Genomic DNA, 13,499 nt, shown 5'->3' with positions numbered 1-13,499 from the left:
TGTAAGGTCTGTCTTATCATGTATCCTACAATTATTTATTATTCTTTCCTATAAAACCAGTTGAAACAAGTTTAATCTTTCATTCCCATGACTATTCTTTAAGTATTTGAAGATAGTGTTGTCCCGTGGTCTCTTTTCATTTAACTAAAATCTCAAAGCTCCCCTTTCTGTTCTTAATGGCTCTTATGATGACTGATTATGGACATGCTTCCCCTCCTTTTTAAAGAGCCAAACTTTATAGCCTATACATGGACAGGATAGAATTGGGTAGGGGCCAAGAGGATGTGACAATCTCCTCTGTTTTTGGACATACCCTTTTTAATACAATCCATGATTCAAAAACTTTGGCAGTCATGCCATTGCTTGACTTATAGTGAGTTTACAGTCATCTATGATCTCTGAGTCATTTTCACTCATGCTACTATTAACACATATAATTTACATTTGCTTTTTTGGACTAGTTGCAGGATGAAACATTATTCAGATGATATTTCATCTTCTTAGATTTGATCTGACATTCTGATTTGTTGGTAGCATGTTTTTTTTCCTTGTAACCAATCTGTTTTACCACTTGTATTAGTTGGTATATGTGCTGCCAAAGCGAGCACTACCACTTGTATTAGTTGGAACAATGATATTTGTATCATGGATCAGTAGATAACTAGTCTTGGCTACAGAAGATTGGAGAATAATGTTATACCGCCAATCAGTTGATAAGTCATTTACTAGTTTGGAAACTGAGCCTCTGTGTAGATATACATAGTGTCCACATGTTATATTTGGTTTCAGTGTCTCCACTTAAGACCAATATGAAAGTCATAACAATATTTCAAAATATATATAAGAAAAAATAGATAATTTCCCAAAGGTGTGATTTACTTGGTATGTGAAGAGTTTGGTCAATAATGCATCCTATGAACCCAGTGATTGTTGAAATCTTCACAGAAGATTTTGGAATTTGAGCCAGGCAATCTTGGAAGGTTTTCTAGAGTTTGGTGAGACAGAGGAAGGGGACCATGCTTTTGAGAGGGTTATGAAGTCCACATTGATGAGGTGGGAATGGCAGGGTCACATTAGGTGATGGTTTAGAGATGAACTTCCAGGAAGTGTATAGGGGAGTGTCAATGATGAGATCACAAATGTAGATCAGTATACCTTGTGTGGTGCGGGATATTAGAGTCATTGTCCTTAATTGGAGCAATTGTTCTTTGGCTAGATTTATCCTCCCATGCGTACAAGTGAAGAGAGGCTGAAGGTTCCTATGTACTAGCTATCTCCAGACTTGTCTTCATCAGTTTCATTTACATTAAGTGTCCATCACAAATATGAATTTTGCAAGCAGTTGTACCTTCTAGCCTACTGTTTGGAAAATATCCAGTTTTGGGGGCGCTTGGGTGGCTCAGTCATTAAGTGTCTTCCTTTGGCTCAGGTCATGATCCTGGGGTCCTGCGATCGAGTCCCATGTGAGGCTCTCTGCTCAGCAGGGAGCCTGCTTCTCCCTTTCCCACTCTCCCTGCTTGGGTTTTCTCTGTAGCTGTCTCACTCTCTGTCAAATAAGTAAATAAAATCTTAAAAAAAAGAAAAAAAGAAAATATCTGGTTTTCTCTTTATAATCAGATGACCTTAAGTTTTCTTTTGGGAGGCATGTTCATTTCTCATCAAATACAGTTTCTTCTAACATGGCCCACCTGGTTATTGGCTTTTCTTTGGGGACACTTTGAAGTTCACTTCTTTTAATACCCTTTATGCATACATTTTAGCATATAGTTTATTTTGAGGAAGTAAGCTGACATTCACTTTTCTTGTGCTGTCTTTTGTGGCCTGTGTGGCAAAAACATCTGCTATGACAATGAAAGGAATCATAAAGTAGTAATTCCTCATTAAGTCACTAGCATAATAATGCGATCCTCTTGGCATCTCTCTCCGTGAATGATGGGGATGCCGGGGTCCTTCAGCTTCTCTGCGTATTGTTTCCTCACTCCTTCATAGCAGCGTCTCAGTAAAAGGCGATTTCTCCAGGACTTGCATTTTGCTAATGATTTTAATAAGGGAAAGGGAGGAAAACAAAGGGCATCAATAATCACAAATATCTACATCTGGCAGAAGATTGAAAGGAAAACCGATCACAGCTGCCTTTGACAGTTAATGTTATTAAAATGTTCAACGTGGAATTTCTATTTTAAATAAGAAACACTTGAAAGGAATGGTCAGGATTAACAGAAGCTTAAATTGAAACCATGTTGGTTTGTAGGTAATAGAATGCTACAGTGAAACACTGCCTTTAATATAAAAGCATTCTTTACCCCTAAATTATCCATGTGGCCCTGTTAGTGCCACTGGAATTTGATTAGGTTTGGCTTTTTCAGGAAACCAGGAGGTAAGAAGAACCCATTTAATCTCCTGTTAAGTGGTTCATTCCCTGCCCAAGCCTTGGGTAACTCAGTTTATTAAAACGTTCTGGAGTTCAGGTCAGTAACTCAGTGCTACACAGTCCATATGCCAGCCTTTTGGCTGGTGCTACAGTCTACCATCTGATTGGCCCAAACCTGGGAGTAATCGAGCCAGTATACAATGGGGGACCTTGTTAAGAACCCAGGACATGGGTATCAATTCATTGTTTGGCCCAAGATTGTTAGCTGAAGCTCAGAATGCTCCCATCTGTCAGTCCCTCAGTCTGCATTTGTCCTGTCAACACACTGTAACTTAATCACTGAAACAGAGTTGCTGGTTCTAATTCTCTTAATGTACCTATGGGTCTCTATGCCACTCACAAATAAAAATACCATGTGTCATTTTGGTAGGAGACCTTAAATTGACTTATAGCTCTTCTGTTCTGTGCTCCACATGGTTCTTTGTCAGTCAACTCAGGGGAAAAATATAAATATAAGCATATATATACACACACGTAATATATATATATATAAATATGTAAAATATATTTTATAAAAAGACATATAACAGATATATTTTATGTAAGTATAAAAATATCCCACCCAGGATATTTCCAGGAAGTATTCTGCAACACATCAGGAATTTCAGAGAGCTCTTAGGGGAGATAGACATTCGAGAAGCAAAAATCTTCTAAAGCATTCTTAAAAGAGAGCACCTTCTGAAATAAATCAGACCTCCTTGGTTAATGTTAATCTTGGCAGAAAAAAAAACAAGTGAAGATCCCACAGAAACTGTTATTCCCAAAATGTTTCTTCTGTATGCAACTCGGTGTCTAGGATATATTGTCTTGCCTGTTTCTTCTGATATTCTGTTCACTGACATCACTATCCAGCAAGTGCCCCATATCCATTGTCAATGTTTATTCTGTTGATAAATGCTTGATGAAATAAATGAAATTGAGTTCAAGTCCTTCTTATCTTTTACACCTAGGCTATTTCAGTAGACTCCTAACAGGCTTTTTTCCCTTTTAATAGCACACAGAATTCTGTCAGAGTAGTCTTCAAAAATTTTTTTTAAGATTTTTATTTATTTATTTGACAGAGAGAGATCACAAGTAGGCAGAGAGGCAGGGAGAGAGAGAGGGAGGGGGAAGTAGATTCCCCGCTGAGCAGAGAGTCCGATGCGGGCCTTGATCCTAGGACCCTGAGATCATGACCTGAGCTGAAGGCAGATGCTTAACCCACTGAGCCACCCAGGTGCTCTCTTTGGTTGTTTTACTCATTATTTAAAAATTTTTAGTACTACCAAAGTAGGATAATTTCAAAGCTCTTTAGTCTCAAGTCTATCCAAAATACTATCCTATTTGATATTCTAACATCCTATATCCTATATCCTTTATCCAAATATCCTATATCCAAAATACCATCCAATCCTCTTGCCTTATTGCCTATGAAGTCCACAAATATTTCCCAGCTAAAGTTTCCCTTGGTCTTTCTGAGTATGAATTGTTTGGCAGTCTATATATTCCTATCCTGTCACACCCAAAGCTCTCTGATCAGGAAAACCCTCCTGATTCTTCAAGAATTACCTGAAGCCCAATATTCCCCATGAAGCTTTCTTTGGTATGTCCAACAAGAACAGATAAGGAACTTCTCTTGCCAGGTGAGTGGTCAGCTTGCTAATAGCAACCCCAGGTGAGAGAGATCCCATGTCATGTGATTCTTGCCATTCCTTTTCTCTTATCTCTTAGTACATCGTTGGACTCAAATTTTTGGGTTGGAAGCTCACCTCTGATTTTTTTCTGAATTCACATTAATGACATCAGATCAAAAACAGAACTTGTCCTGTGATTGGTTTCTTGCTGACCTTTGTGTCCTGGATTTTTTTTCCCTCTGTACTTTCTTTGATCAAGCCAGCATGACATTATTCTGCCAAACATTTCTCTTTTCCAGGAAACAGAAGAGGGTCAAGTCTATCTCTTTCCTGCTCACTAAGCACTTGTCTCTGTGGCAGGAACTGGTCCTAACAGGTGAGGATGAAAACCAAGCCCTGAGCAGTAAAACATACCCCTCTTGTCTATCCTGGTTGTGAATTCTCCGTTTGATTCAGTTTGATGGGGCATTTGACCCCAGTGGTTCTCAAAATGTAGTCTCCAGAAGAGCAACGTAAGCCTCACCTGGGACTTGTTAGCAATGCAAATTCCTACCACAGATCCACTGAATCAGAAATACTGGGTAGGGAGGCCCAGAAATCACATGTCAGCATGCCCTTGAAGTGATTTTAGTGCTCATTAAAGTTTGAGAATTATGAATTATATGAAGGATAGCAGCCTCCACATTAATTCCTAACTCAATTCTTGTTAATTAGAATAGCAGCTTCTGTATGTATGTGTGTGTGTGTGAGGGGGTGGTGGGAAATCTCTGTATCATCCTCTAATTAATCTTAATTAAGATTTGCTAATCTTAATTATGAACCCAAAAGTGGTCTAAAAAAGAAAGTCTTAAAAATCATAGTCAAATTTAAAATTATGAATTTTGTAAGATGATTCCGACACATATTCAGAGAGGCAAAAAAGCCAAGAATATATAATACAGTCTTGAGGGAAAAAAGGTATCAAGGCTCAAAGTAAAGGAAATTAAATCAGTGTAATTTGGTGCAGGAATATACACATATACCTGGCATAACCAAATAGACCAAGAATAGAGAATCCTCCAACAGACCCACAGGTATATGGATATTTGAAATGTGGCAAAGATAGTCTTACATACCAGTGGTGAAATGATAGATTTTGCAATACATTGTGCTAGGAAAACTATATTGGCAAAAGAAAGAAAAATATTTCGACTTTGCACCATTCACAAAAATAATTTCCAGTTGAGTGGGCTGAACATCCAAATATGAAAGGCAAGGCATTGATGTTTGGAGATAATAAATGGAGAATATCTGTATTACTACTAGTTAAGGAAGGGGTTTTTAAAATGAGATAAAATGATACTAGTTAATTAAGTAGGATTTTGTGTAATATGCAAATTTTAGCTGCTAAGAGATAAGTTTATTTCTTTTCTTGAAACAGTGAAGGGATGGTGTTTGGATCAGCAAGACAGCTTTCCATTAAATGGAGAGTTGTACTTCTTACTTCATCAAGTGGCTTTCCAAGGATACTTAGGATATGGCCACCAGAAATAAAAAAAATAAAACCACAGTAAAGTCCATATAGCAGGTTTCTATAGGTCAAGCCTGAGGGATGCACACATCACTCTCATTTACATCACTCTGGATAGAACTTAGTCACATGACTCACCTAATGGCAAGGGGGTCTGGGAAACTATAGCCCAGGTCTGCTCCCAGGAAGAAGGAGAGAGAAGTAGACAGCCAGTGCATACTTACCATAGAACATATGATATGCCTATAGCAAAATGGCCAAAAAATAAAGAGAACAAAAGACTAGCCAGTATGTGGGGGAAGTTGTATATATGATATAAATAACATACCCAGAATATACTAGGGATGTTGAGAAGTCAATTTATAAAAAAAGACAAATGATTAGGAAAGTGGGCACAAGACTTGATTAAGCAGTTCACAGAAGAGGAAATCCAAAAAGAATCCTCATAATTAACCAGGGAAATAATGAAAATCATGAGTTATGACTAGATTACATATAATACACAAACCTATATCAGATAATATGATGTGTGGTTAAAAAAAATAGGACAGTGGGAACTCTCCTACAGTACTGGCAGGAGTTGGAATTTTTTTTTTTAAGATTTTATTTATTTATCAGAGAGAGAGAGGGAGACAGCGAGCACAGGCAGACAGAATGGCAGACAGAGGGAGAGGGAGAAGCAGGCTCCCTGCTGAGCAAGGAGCCCGATGTGGGACTCGATCCCAGGACGCCAGGATCATGACCTGAGCCGAAGGCAGCTGCTTAACCAACTGAGCCACCGAGGCGTCCCAGGAGTTGGAATTTTTATACCCACTTTGGAAAACAGTTTGGCATCATCTAATATAGTCCAAAATGGGCACACTACTTAGCCACTCTATTGCTAGGCACAGCTTCTAGGGAAACTTTTGCACATTTACCCCAGAAGGCAATTTGAATGTTCATAGGATCATTGTTCATATTGTACTGGCCACCAAACAACATCTTAGATGTCTGTTAACAGATAAATCAGCTTGGACTACTGATTGATGGGAGTACTGTAGAACATGAAAATGAATGAATTGTAGTTACAGCAGAATGGATAAGCCTTTCAGACATAATAATGAGTAAAGAGATAAGTCACAAGAATTACAGTAAAATTTAGCAAAATAAAGCCTAAAAAGTCTTTAAAGAAAAGAAGTTTGACTCAGGAATTTTGTACATATTTATATACATTTTGAGTATAAAAAGTGGAGAAATGGTTTTGAATATGCAAGGATTTATAATTTCTTATGTCATTACAAAGAACTTGGTCATTGAAAAGTTTGGAACACAGCTATCCATGATACATTGGACTAGGGGTACCATCAGGTGCCTAGTTCTTCCTTTCTTAAGTTTGAGTTAACCTGTATGCAGAAATTTCAAAAAGTAGAAGTTCATGCCCTGTTGCTAGCTTTTAGAGCCCAGGATCTCAGGTCAGGCTATTTACGTGCTTCCAACTGAGACAATGCAGTGTTGTAATGGCAGTTTCCTGAGAACGTGAATACGGAACAGGTATAAGATTTTCTAAATTTTGATGCTTAATTTCCTAATTTTTGTGCTCATAGTCTCTTTTACAAACTTTCTTCAAAAAGATGGGTAATTCTAGTAATTTCTGGTGGCTGGAGAGGTCTTCTGTGGCATTAAATGTCCAAACACTTGGGTCCTGACATACCAGAATTCCCATTTAAAGTTGAGAATGGCATTATTACCAAGTCCCTTGATCCTCTGTGTCCCAAGAAAACTTTTATGGTGGTCCTCATTGCTGTTCATGTGCTTTTTTCCCTGCAGAATTAGAATGTGCCTGGATGTTTTTTAATCTGGATGGCTTCTGGTTCGTATACAGAGAACAGAAGTCAAGATGGACTGGTTTACTGTCAGGGATTTAAAGAATGGTGGCCCAAGAAAATCAGTATGAGCTGAATTTAATGGCAGAAATCCCCATCAGGAAACAAGCCTCTGTCAACACATCCAGAAGGCATGTGCAAATCTAGAATTCGTAGGTGAACCTCAGAGCAAAGTGGAAGCCAAAAAGCCGGGAATAAAGTGAAGGAAGGCACAAGTGACACTATAAACAGAGTTTGTGCTTTGGAAAGCAGCTAGGTGGAATCAGAACCTTTGATATTATCATAAAGCTACAGGTCAGGGAAGGCTTTCAGTAAAGTGATCTTGGTGGCATAGAATGATTCTGATGAGAAGAGCAGAAAGCTATTGCAAAAATCTAGGCTAGTAATGATGGTGTCTTGAAATGGAGACCTGAGGGTCACAGTGGGGAGAAGTGGTTTGACTTCACCTGTAATCTGAGGGAACAGAAAGTAAGACTGACGGATGTGTATGAAGGAGGGAAATCAAAGAACTCTTCTTTCACTAAGATGGGACAGGCTGAGCGAAGAGTATATGAAGTGTGGGTAGAAGTTAGGAATTTGGTTTTGGATATAAATTTAAGATGTTTGAGAAACATCCTAAGGGAGATGCTTTTTTAAGCAGGGGGCTGAACAAACAGCAGCTGTGGTAGCTGTTACTTTTCATCATCTTGACATTCATTGACATAAATCCCTGTAAGCTGGAACCTGCTAACATCTGTCTCAGATGACAGAAGCTTTGCTCACCAAAAGCCACTCAACACTTGCATTTCCCTTTCCATAAAGACACTCTAATATGCATTCTGTTTGGTTCCACTTCCCTTCTGTTCCCCTTACTTGTCATCATGTGACATCTGAACTTAAAGAGCTGGATTGGGAAGCTCAAAGAACTTCTACCCGCGTTGCCAATTCCGTTCATCCACTAAACATGTGTTTACTAAGCACCTACTCTGAGTGTCAAAATCAAGCCTCCATTGTACATAGTAGTGACCTCAAGAATGTTTCCCTCTCCTTATTTCCTTACTCCTGTTTAGGGGATCTTTATCTCAGGCTCTGCTTTTGAAGGAACATAAACTATGTTCATGCAATGGCCGATGATGAAATAGAATGAACTACTAAAGTCATAATGGACTTCCTCTTCACTGGGACATGTGAGGACAGGGTAGAGTGTTGTCTGTGCAGCAGACTAGGAGGTCTGAGCAGGAAGAGGGGAGCTGTGGACAGGCGTGGACAGTACTGGGTATATTATTAGGCAGGTTCCCATTCAGGTCTTCTGCTGGCCCGACGCACTATTTTCTGATTTCAGAACCAAAAGGTGTGTTTGGGTGGTCGAATCCTTGCACTTTAGCAGATGTCAGATTGGGGTCCTGGAGTTCTGGGCCATCACCTCCCATTGCTGCCCCAGGGCCTTAATTAAGCCTCTGGGAGGCACGAGCTATGCACCTCGCACATGCGCAGGCCACTTCCTGGGTCTGGCTTCAGGGGTTTGGTCTCTGAGGTCTTTGGCGCAGGCCTTTCACTCGTTCAAACGTGGTCAGGCCCTTGGAGAGCTGCTGGGGTACTGTGACTCTGAGTCGGAGGCAAGGGGTCTAGGAGAATCAGGGTTTGGTTGATGGGGCGTAGAAGCCAGACTCCTAAAGGAGGAGTCTAGGACAAAGGGCCTCTGGCACCCGGGAAGCACCCAGGACTCCCTGCCGGCCCCCACAGATCTTTTGAGATCCCGCGAGATCGGGCTTCCTCCGAGAAGAGTGGTCCCCGCAGCCGCGCCTGGGGCTGGATGCAGCCCTTCTCAGAGCCTCCCAGACCTTCGACCCGTCCCAGCCCATCTTCTCCCTGCTTCTCGGTAAGGACACACGCTTACATCCCCACACACCTGAAACCACCTCACACAACCTGCAGGCTCCTGTTGGCGTTCCTCGGAAGCCCCACAGTCACAGGCCCTAGCCTTGGGCTACCGGTCCCCCCGCTGGTGTTCAGGGAACATTTCCTGATAGGGTGGCTTGGGAGAAGGGGCCAGCTTCCCCATCGCAGTGTGCTGGCATGACGTGGGTCGAGAGAGCCGCTCGCGGAGGCTGTTCTTTAGGGAAGGAAGGCTAGAGGAACAGGCAGCGATGGTCTCCTGGGACAATTTCCCGACACCGCTCCACCTCTGGAGGAACACCTGGTGAGAAGGATGTGGTGAGCACTTGGGGCTTTTTGTGAGTGTGTGTGTATATCTTTTCGTGTGTTTATTTCTTTTTTTCTTTCTTTTTCTTTTCTTTTTTCTTTCTTTTTTTTTTTTTTTTTTTTTTTTTTGTTAAATCACTCTCGCAGATGTGCACTAAATTGACTAAGCCCTCGCTCCCGGAGAACAGTCTTCAGACTGGATAGCCCAAGTGCCTTAGGCCTGTGTACTTGTTAGTATACCTTGGGATCTGGGAGTAATGGCCAGGTTTTCGCTTGCACCTGCGTTGTGCTGAGAAGACCATTTCCTTCCATGGGAAAGGTGCCCAGGTCTAGTTATAAGAATGTCTGCTGTGTTCTATAGTGTTTCGTGGTCCAGAGGGAGGGATCCTCAAGCCTTTGACTTTGGACGTTGTTGTGTGCCTGTGAATTGTGGGCACCCTGCAGATGGTGGACACCGAATTTCAGGGGGCCCTTCTCTTAAGTGTAAGGGTAGAGTTTCATCCATCTCCTATTGGTTTGAGACCTGTGTGTGCCCACATGATTGCAGAGCTAGTGCCCTTCCCCTTTTAATGATCAGAGGCACTGCTTCCCTTTTCCTACTTACTTTCCATCTCCAGCAGTGTTTCTTGAGATTACCTCCCAACTAATTTACTTGCACTTGAATCCTTTCCTCATCTCTCTTTGCTTACGGAAATCCAGTCCCCAATAGTTATGAATAAATGCCCAAGTGTTTATAGTCAAATAGTATTTATTGCCTGGAAGTCACAGTTACCGCCTTGATTGACAGTGTCAGTATTTTCCTTACATGAAACATTCCATAAGTATACTTTTCATTTAATGTCATCCTTTTCAGAGAAAAGATACAGTAACATATGTTGTATATGTTGTTTAATGATCACAGTAAAGGATCACTACATTATCTGTTAATTTGAACATTTGAGTAAATTGCTGCATTTTTTTCTTTTAGAAGATATTTTTTTAATGTAGTCCTAAGCTCTTGCTGACCAGGAGGGATGATGGAGAATGTCTCTGGTTGACGGTCCACCACAAAACGGAAATAGAATACATCCTTACAGTCAGAATGTTTCAGAACCTTCTGTAAACAAAGAACAAGGTCCTAAGTAAGGTCCTAAGACAGGAAGTATTATGAGAAGGAACTTGTTTATCGTGATTCCGACCACATTGGAATTTATATTTATCAAAGTGAAACCATGGGTTAAGTCAACAGAGTTGAATGAAGCCCCCAGAGTATGAGGAATTAGATTCCCAACCAGGAGTATATGAACCAGAGGAATCTGAATACATTTCGATGCTTCTGGAAGTTACTAAATGTTTCTCAGAAGACTGTGTTTCACTTTGTTCTTCTTTTTGAAATTCAGAATATTTTCTCTTGGGGAATGTCATGTGTCAGAAAAAGTTTCTAGGAACAATGATTTAAACTTCAGAGCCAGTTTTCTGTAAAAGCACCCCGTGTTTTATCTTTAGCATGACCGACACCTGGGTATAAATGATCCCATTATTTTGTCTGCTCTTGTTAATAGGGCACTGGGCTTTTGAGCCAGGCTCTATGTCCTTGATGACATAAAAACCTAACATCCACAATGCCAGTGGTCCAGAGGGGAGACTGTAGACAATAAGAGTGTATATGTTTTTGGTGTCTTGTGAGAGTATGGGAGCAGTGAAAATAATGTTTCTGACATTTTAGGAGAAATTAAGATTCTGGATTTTCATGTGAAATTTCCCCATATTTAATGTGGCTAACTTATTGCAATATTTTAAAAGCCCTTTATGGGGAGGGTGGCAGAAATTTTCATCCTGGAGCTGGATTAAACATTTGGGTCACTATTTTCCAAACTCTATTTTAGAGACTCAAATCTACTTTGATATTCTAATAAAAGAAAGGAATCCTTTGTAATGAAAGCACCATCAGAGATCCTCTGCTGACTCCATATGCCATAGCCTTGCTATATAAAGGGTGATCTCCGGCCAGCTGTATCAGCATTGCCTTGGGAGCTCCTTAGAGACACAGATTCCCAGGCCCCACCCATATCCACCGAATCAGAACTTGTTTTATAAAAAGATCCCCCTCGTGATTCATATGCACATTAAAGTTTGAGAAGCGTTGCCTGAGTTTGCCTCTTGAGGAAAAAAAAAACTGGATTCTAAATGCAGCAGCTATGACTTAAGTCTACTTATATGGAGAGGAAAAAGAACATTCCAGAAGTCATAGACACCTGCAATAGTAACAGCTAGAAAAAATTTTTAAAAGTGGTCTGTTGATGAAGAAGTACATATTTTCTGTTTTAGTTGAGGAATGCAGTTGTTTAAGGCAGACCTTTTCACTGTTTTCAACCGAAGTCCATGTATTTCTCTGTAGTGGTAGATTTTTTTTTTAATGGGGTTATTTAGTCAATAATATAAAAAATCTATTATGTACCTTTCACTGTTCTGAGAACTATATCCAGGGCTGGGTAAAGCACAGTTTCTGCCCTCAAAGCACTTACAGTCTCAAAGACAAAATATGGCAAGTGTGGCCATAGAGGCATAAATGGAGTGGAAATTCAGCATGAAGAGGCAGAGTTGGCCAGATGCCCAATAATTCATTTGTGGCACGATCATTCAACATAATACTGTATTCACATTTTTGAGTGCTTATTTGCTTAACATCTGTCTTCACTTCTGCATTGAAAGTGTCATGCTTGCAGGGAAGAATATTTCTCAAATGATATGTTTCTTGCTTCCACATTTACATAAACTCTCTGCTTGAGGAAGGAGAATATAAAAAAAATACTATAGGAGACAACATACTTGAGTCATTTCCCGTAACTTTTTGAATCTTTCTCTAGAGAGAATATACATGAAGTAAAACTAACTGTATTTTTAAAACTGTTTTATTGTAATAAAATACACAGTACAGTTCTCTCATTTAAAGTATACAATTTAATGACTTTTAGCATATTTAGAGTTGTACTATTATTATAGTCAATTAAAAATTTTTCATCACCTCAGAAAGAAACCCTGTACCTCTTAGCTTTCACACACTGCTCCCACCTCACAACTTCCTTTTCCCTTAACCCCAGCCAAGCAGTATATGTTCTTTGTGACTGTTTTTTTTTTTTTTTTTTACTTAGCACAATGTTTTAAAATTTCACTAAATTTTATTTTCATTCTGTATTTCCTTGAGCTAAAGAGAAGAAACAGGTTAAGGAAAATGTTAAATGCTAGTAGAATTATAAATGACCTCCAAAGCTGAAGCTACATCAAGCGTTTGTTTCTAAACTTAGAAACACATATCTTCTGTTTCTCCTTCATTTGTCTTAAACCCAGTTTTTATTGGATGTTTGGTGAGGCCTTATGTGAGAAGTGGCTCAGTCTAGGAAAAATTATGGAATGAATGAAGTTTGCTTTCCATGTTTCTTTCTACTTTTTATATATTTTCCTCTTAGATGTCTGATATTCTTGTTGTAAGTCTTTATTTACCATAAAGTATTGCATTCTGATAATGAAAGGCAAAATATTTTAACCTTGTCAAATAATATTTTCACTTCTATAAAATCCTTCAATTTTCCCATTGAAGGGAGAACCTAATGACATACAATTTAGGAAGATGGGGAAAGGGGCAACTACTTTTGGTTAAGGTCAATTTCATAGACATTTGTTGAGTGCTTATCAAATGCCAAGTTCTGGGCAAGTGCTGTTTCAGAGAGGTTAATAACTTGCCCACAGACAGCCATTAGGTGGTGATAGCAAAATTTGAATGCAGTTTTTTCATGATTTTGAGAACCTCAATGCTTAATTATTGTGGTATCCTGGTACTCCCTAATGTTCCTTAGTCACCTGAAGTCCACAGCCTATAACCCATTCCATCTCTTCTCTCAAACAGACACCGGATATACCATTTG

This window comes from Mustela nigripes, chromosome 7 (genome assembly GCF_022355385.1).
Source record: "Mustela nigripes isolate SB6536 chromosome 7, MUSNIG.SB6536, whole genome shotgun sequence".
Classification (NCBI taxonomy): domain Eukaryota; kingdom Metazoa; phylum Chordata; class Mammalia; order Carnivora; family Mustelidae; genus Mustela; species Mustela nigripes.
This window is presented reverse-complemented; position numbering follows the sequence as displayed.